The sequence below is a fragment of the Apium graveolens genome, chromosome 4 (assembly GCF_009905375.1).
Source record: "Apium graveolens cultivar Ventura chromosome 4, ASM990537v1, whole genome shotgun sequence".
In the NCBI taxonomy this organism is placed as follows: Eukaryota; Viridiplantae; Streptophyta; class Magnoliopsida; order Apiales; family Apiaceae; genus Apium; species Apium graveolens.
In genome coordinates, this window is record NC_133650.1 from 128,513,849 (window position 1) to 128,521,378 (window position 7,530).

The window sequence follows — 7,530 nt, forward strand, 5'->3', positions numbered from 1 at the left end:
AGTATATATACAGATTACATAATCATCTTATGATTATACAACTCACATGGATATCATATATTCAAAACCATACATATATAAGCATATTATATCAACATCAAATCATGGCGAATCACGTACATGCTCATATATCGAAAACAGTTAAACACATAAACGAATAAAAAACTTTTCGCAAGTAGCTCTGATGCCATTGAAGGGTTTTTAGCACATGAACGCAGCAAAAACGTAAATTTAATCGTAAAAAAAACCGTAACCCTCCGCAGGATCCATGCGAAAAATAATATTTAATTCGTAGTTCATTGTGTTTACCTTAAGAAGCTTTACGTTAATGGAAAGATGGAGGTCTTTAATAGCGATCCAAGAACGATGAACGGAGATCCTTAGCAGCTGCTCCTCAAGTGTGAAGCACTCTACCGGTATCCACCAAGAAAACGATGTAATGGAGGAGGATGGAGAGAATTATGGTTTTGTAAATTTTTTTGGTTGAGGCAAAAATAGGGTCTATAATAGTATATTTATAGGCAAAATTTTCACCTGAAAATTTTCCCATAAAATATTAGTATTATTAACCCTTTATTGTTCTCACTAATAATTAAAACACCTTTTAATTATTAATCTTTTTTCTAAACTCTTTAGAAATAATTCTCTCACTTGATTTAATTTCCAAAAGATAAATTCTTAATTAATAATATTAAGAACCTTTTCTTAAATAATTTATAATCAATTAAATCTCATTTAATCAATTATTAAATTTTCTAATTAATTATTTATTTCATAAATAAATGCTTATCAGCCATTATTAATTAATTCCTCCACCATTAAATCATTCTCTTTTATGGTGTGACCCTGTAGGTTCAATATTAAGTCGGTAGTAGAAATAAATAATAATAAAATTATTTTATCATTATTTATATAAATTCTCTAATTCATTAAATATGATTAATTAATTAATCATATTTATTCTACATCGTGATGGATACTTCTCAGCATATCGCGACTATCCGGATAATACAAATTCACTGCTTAGAATACCAAGAACCTATTCAGTGAGTAGTTACCGTACAATTAATTCCTTCTACCCTGCAATGTCATGATTAAATATAAGGCATGGAACTTGTGTCAAGCCTATCTTATTTAATCACTTGCTTTCCCATTCACTATGCTTAGTTCTATTTAATGTAAATTAAAACTCCTTTCTAATTTCATTCACTCTGGCCAGAGATTCCTAAACTAACATAAGTGGATCAGCATTGAACATTCTCTTCCTACACTGGAAGGGGTAGATCCTTTATTGATCATACACTATCTTCATGTATAAATTCCTATACCCAGTAGAGCCCTTATAATTGTCCCTTGAGACTAAGAACAAAACAAAGCATAGTTCAGTGTACACAAGATGACTATGATGATTTCAAGTCTAAGGATACTTGTACAACTATCACTATGTGAACAACTGCTGACACGTGAGTTAACTCCATCAGTTGTTCAGCTGTGTGAGTCATATTCAGTGAACTTATTCTATAATAAGCACCTACATACTAGCTATAGTGTCACCACACAAATGTCTATGAGAACAAACATCCTTCATAATGAAGCAAACATAGTATGTACCGATCTTTGCGGATTATTAATTACCAGTTAGTAATTCTACGACCAGGAACTATTTAAGTTTAGAGTTATCATCTTTTAGGTCTCATTATTATGATCTCATCACAATCCATAAAAAGCTTTACTCTAAACTGTGGTATATCTTATTTATAGAGCCCGCAATAAAAACAAAATAAGTCTTTTATTAATATCAATGAAATCAAAACATATTACATAAAAGTTATTCCTAAATCCTCATACATGATTGGACTTAGGACATATCTCTTTCATATTCATCTTCATCAAGCCCAACAGACAGATTTACTTCAGAAACTAGTGGCTGCTCAAACCTCTTCCTCTACTCTAATTGATGATAACAAAAAGGGGGAGATAGGACCAAGTGAGGAGCAGCTTCAAATTCAAATCAGTAAAGTAATTGTATCCACAATTACCTTCACCAAGCCACCAGTAACAAATAGTATAGATCTGATCAATGCAGCAACAGCCAATTTAAGAGAAGCTGAAGAGGAGCAGTTGAAGCCAATCAACTGGGAGAAAATTGATGAGGACATACAAAGGAAGTTTGGGCTAGTAAAGGAGCCAGTAAAGTCAGCCATTCATCACTCTGAAGTCAAACATATCTCTGTGAATGAAATGAGCATGAACTATCTGGAAAGAGGACAGCCATCCTGCATCAAATCTCCAAAGGCTGAAATTATTCTGAAGCCAAGGGTAAACTATCCAAAATCATCATTAAAGAACCCTTTGGATACAGTGTATGAGACACCTAAGCTTGATGAGAAGAAACTTCTGTCAAGGTCAATTGCCTTCTACAAGGATCCAGCTGATTTAGATTTAAAAAGAAGAATTGCTAAAGTTTTCAGGAATGGGAAAGAAATTTGTGTGGTGGCTGGACATCCTCAATTTGCTCAAGCAAAGAGAGAAGAAAAGGCAAGATTGAAGCAGAAAAAGAAGCAAGCTATTCTAGATGCCAAAAAGGCTAAGAAAAAGAAAGAACAAGCTGCTATCTTGGCCAAGCTACAAGCTGTGAAACCAACTCAACAGATTCCTTCTCAGCCATCTGGAATCACTGAATCTCAAGATCCAAAGAAGCAAGTTGAATCAGAACAGAAGAAATCTCCAAGATACAAGGAATTGGCCAAAAGAACCAAAAGGAAACTGGATTTTGTTGATAAAGAATTGGAGGTTCAGTTATCCAAGGAATCCACTCCAACTACAACTCAAGCATCAAAACCCATTATGGTATTTGAAGACATCAAGGGGGTGGATCCGTACATGAACATTCATGGTGAACCTATTGTGCCTAAGTATGAACCAATAGACTGGGAGAGCCTACCAATTTTTTACTTCAATTTTCCAATCCTTAGCAAGCCAAAAAGAACAAAGTCAAGAGCAGTCAAGAAATTGAAGTTATCACCTCTCAAATCCAAATCTCTAGTCAAAACTCCATCTAAAGTCAATAAGGGAGATTACATGTACTTATGTGACATCAAGGAATTCTCTGATCTAAATCTCTATCTGGATGAACTAGAAAAAGTGAGAGGGATTGATGCATACAAAAACCTACCTGAAAGGTTAGTTTTCAAGTATAAGGGAGGAAAAGAGATTCAATGGCCACTTCACAGGATCCTTCAAGAAAGCCAAGCTGTACTAATTAAGGTTTATTCATCTTTCAAGAAGAACTTTAGGTTCAATGTAACTGTAAGAAGATCGGTTCTAAAGAAGATTGAAGAACTGAGGATTTTTAGAGCTAAAGATGCACTCCCAAAGACTCTAATTATCCCTTACACAAGGAGAAGAGTGCATCTAAGACCCTACTGGCTGATGGAGTTCATGAATGACAAAGGAGTGAGAAGATTCTTCAGATTAGAAGACCAATTAAGCATCTCTAGCAATGAGACTCTCTTGGAGATGCAAGAAAAGCTAAATCTCTCAGAATCTGATGAACTAGAATTCCACATACAGCTCCAATATCAGATAGAAGAAAACAACAGAAAGCTTGGAAAGAGATCCAGACCCTCAAGAAACTAGATAAATCTGGTCAGGCTAGAGGAACACCTTGAAAATGACTATGAGCTAAACTTTGTACATTTTGTTAATTGAAGCACTTTATAGTATTATCTACTTTCTTTCGAAGTTGTATTTTAGGGTGTTTTCTTATCATCAAGTTTCTCTTAATTTATGGCTACAATTTCAGTAGACATAAATTGGGGGAGATTGTTGTGTATATGTTGTGAACTTGATGATTTCATTAACAAAACACCTTGGTAGATTTTACTTAGTAAAAAATGTAGCACTCGACGGATAAGGATTGTAGTCCCGACGGATGACTCAATATAGTCCCGACGGATGATGATTTATTATCCATCGAGTGAGTAGCTTATGTAACAATAAGTCTGTAGCACATTTCTGCATACACCTTTGTACAGATTCTGTAGTAGCATATAAGTCATGATTGACTTTAACTAGATATACAGAATAGGTTGATTAATTGTACATAGATGATGTCTTGTAATTCTGCATAAATGAAATGAAGTCAAGTGCCAAATAGCTACCAACGGATGATTAACAAAGCTATCGACGGATGATCAATATAGCTATTGACAGATGATCAACAAAGTTGTCGACGGATGATCAACAAAGCCATCGACGGATGATCATGTAATCAACGGGTAATCAATTCAAACATCCGTTGACAGTGACAACACAGTCACATGCGTCGAGTGTATGCAAATGGAATGTGGTAGCCTATTCAACTGGGTTTTTGAGAACAAAGAAGCATTGCCATTTCCATGCTATTATGAAGACATTCAAAGATGCTGGAATAGAGTAATGAAGTAGCATAGTATTAGACTTTGTAGTTTTTGTTTTATTATATTGTCTTATTGCTTTGTAATCTTGGTGATATATAAACCAAGAAGCAGCAAATAGAATTACTAACTGAGACACAAGGAGAGAAACATTTGTAAGCTGTATTCTTAGCATTTCTCTGTATTCTTAGTTGTTCAACATTTGCAAGCAGCTGTGAGCTTTTTGCTACACAGAGTTCTCTCGATATATATTATATATCTCTGGTAGATACATTCAAATCCACCAGAAAGTTTTTAAAGACTTGTGTTTTTAATTACTTGTGTTTTGATTCATTTGAAGTTATTATTCCACACTCTGCAAATCAATTCACACTGATATATTTATTTAAGTTAGAGCAATTTTATTTAAGAAAAAGTTGCAAGAATTCCATTCAACCCCCCTTCTGTAATTCTTGTTGAATTGTTGAGGGACTAACAAGATGGCCATCATACATCTCTAAAATATGGCTAGTGCACCACACAGACCAAAAGAAACTCGTCTGAAGGAGAAAGTACTAAATGGACAAGTGAAGGTAGTCTTTTCCTGATCTTCTGGAGCGATACAAATCTGATTATAACCCGAATAACCATCCAGAAGACAGTAATACTCATGACCAGCAAATATGTTGAGCATCTCGTCAATGGAAGGTAGAGGGAAGTGATCCTTCCTAGTGGCCTTGTTCAGCTTCCTGTACTCCATTCAAACTCTCCATACCGTGACTATTCGAGTAAGAATGAGCTCATTCTTCTCATTAGCCACAATTGTGATACCTCCTTTCTTCGGTACACACTGAACTGGACTCACCCAAGAACTGTCAGAAATGGGATAGATAATCCCTGCATCCAGCCACTTAAGAATTTCCTTCTTCACTACTTCCTTCATGATTGGATTAAGTCTTCTTTACTGCTCAAACGTGGGCTTGCTACCTTCCTTTAGCAGGATTTTATGTATGCAATAAGAAGGGTTGATTCCCTTAATATCTGCTATGGTCCATCCGATTGCTGATTTGAACTCTCTTAGAATCCTCAAGAGCTTCTCCTCATCGCTACCTGAAAGGTCAGATGCAATATTCACAGGCAGAGTAGATGCACATAAAAAAGCATACCTTAAATGTTTAGGTAAAGGCTTAAGCTCAAGAGTACAAGCTTCCTCAATAGATGGCTTGAGGTGTTTAGGAGTTTTATTCAATTCATCCATTCCAAGAGATTCAAAAGGCATATCAATCCTCCTATTCCATGGAGAAGTTCAGATATTGCAATTGCTCTTCACCTTCGTCATCTTCACTATCTGAATTCCCCAACAAAGCCTTCTCTAAGGCATCAGACCTTAACAATTGATCAAGTTCTGAAGTCACCCCAGAATCGACCAACTCTACCTTTAAGCACTTCTCATTTTCCGTAGGAAATTTTATAGCATTGAACAAATTAAGAGTTACATCCTGATCCAGCACTCGCATTGTAAGCTCACCCTTCTGCACATCTATCAAGGTACGGCTAGTTGAAAAGTAGGGTCTCCCCAAGATTATGGGAATCTTCTTATCCTCCTCGAAATCAAGAATTACAAAATCAGCAGGGAAGATTAGTTTATCAACCTTGACCAAGACAAACTCCACAATACTTTTTGAGAGAGAATACCCTTCATAAACTTTGCGTAACTAGGCATCTGCTCAAGAGCCTCAGCGAAAGGTATGTTGATATGAAGTTTCTTGAACACCTCCAGAAACTTCTCAAATTGTTTATCCAGCTTTTTCTTCTACAGCCGCTTAGGAAAAGGCGGTGGAGGATAGATCTGTTTATCCCCTATATTACCCTCAGGAGGAGTGTGTTCAATAGTAGTCTTCCTTGGTTCCACTTCTGCTTCCTGCTACTCTACTTCTTCTTCAGCCCCAGCTTCTTCATTCGAAACTTGAGTTTGTTCGGGATTCACAACCTTCCCAGACCTCAAAGTGATTGCCTTCACCTGCTCCTTAGCTTCCCTCTAGCCTGGTACTTCAGTGTCACTAGGTAGTGTACCCGGTTGACAATTTAGCAAGGCATTGGCAATTTGTCCGATTTGATTTTCCAAGGTCTTGATAGAAACAACTTGGCTTTTGTACATAAGTTTCAACTCCTCTAATTCAGATTTTTCATTAGCTTGTTGTAGCTGAAGTTGTTGTCTTGGTGCATATTGCGGTTACTGAAAACCAGGGGGTTGTACTGCTTAGATGGTACTACTGATAAGTCTGTTGAACCGCATTCTGAGCATTGCTCCAGCTGAAATTAGGATGATTGCGGTTGTTAGGATGATAGGTAGCTGGCACAGGTTATTATGATCGCTGAAAGTTGCTCACGAACTGAGCTGATTCACTAGAAATAGCACACTGATAAGTCTCATGGGTACCAGCACAAAGCTCACAGACACTAGAGATTTGATTAACTCCATAATTAGCCAAAGTGTCCACCTTCATCGTCAAAGCCTTAAGTTGGGCAGCTATAGCAGTTGCTGCATCCAACTCCAGAATTTCTGCTACTTTTCCCTGAGTCAGTCTCTGGGAAGGATTATGGTATTCATTAGTAGCCATCAGTTTAATTAATTCATAAGCTTCATTGTAGCTCTTAGCCCACAAGGCTCCTCCTGATGTTGCATCGAGCATGGGTCTAGAAGTAGCACTAAATCCATTATAGAAATAGTTTATAATCATCAAATCAGGCATGCCATGGTGTGGAAACTTCCTTAGCATCTCCTTATATCGATCCCAAACCTCACACAAAGATTCTCCAGTTTCTTGAGCAAACTGAGTAAAAGCATTCCTGATTGCAGCAGTCTTCGCCATAGGGAAGAATTTAGTGAGAAACTTTTGAGCAAGATCTTCCAAAGTAGTGATAGACCCTGGTGGTAGAGAATTTAACCATCACTTAGCTTTATCCCTCAGAAAGAATGGGAAGAGTCGCAGTTTAATAGCATGTTCAATCACACCATGAAACTTGAAAATGTCACAGATCTCGATAAAATCCCTATTGTGCATGTTGGGGTCTTTTGTAGGAGAACCACCAAACTGAACTGATTTCTGTATCATCTGAATCGTTCTTTACT

At 36.7% G+C, this 7,530-nt stretch overlaps 1 non-coding gene across 1 annotated transcript; it reads left to right on the forward strand.

Moving 5' to 3' along the window:
• The first annotated feature begins 7,148 nt into the window (after window positions 1-7,148).
• Window positions 7,149-7,255, forward strand: LOC141722015 (small nucleolar RNA R71). Its single transcript, XR_012575052.1, has one exon. It is a non-coding gene; the product is annotated as a small nucleolar RNA R71 (small nucleolar RNA).
• The last annotated feature ends 275 nt before the right edge of the window (window positions 7,256-7,530 follow it).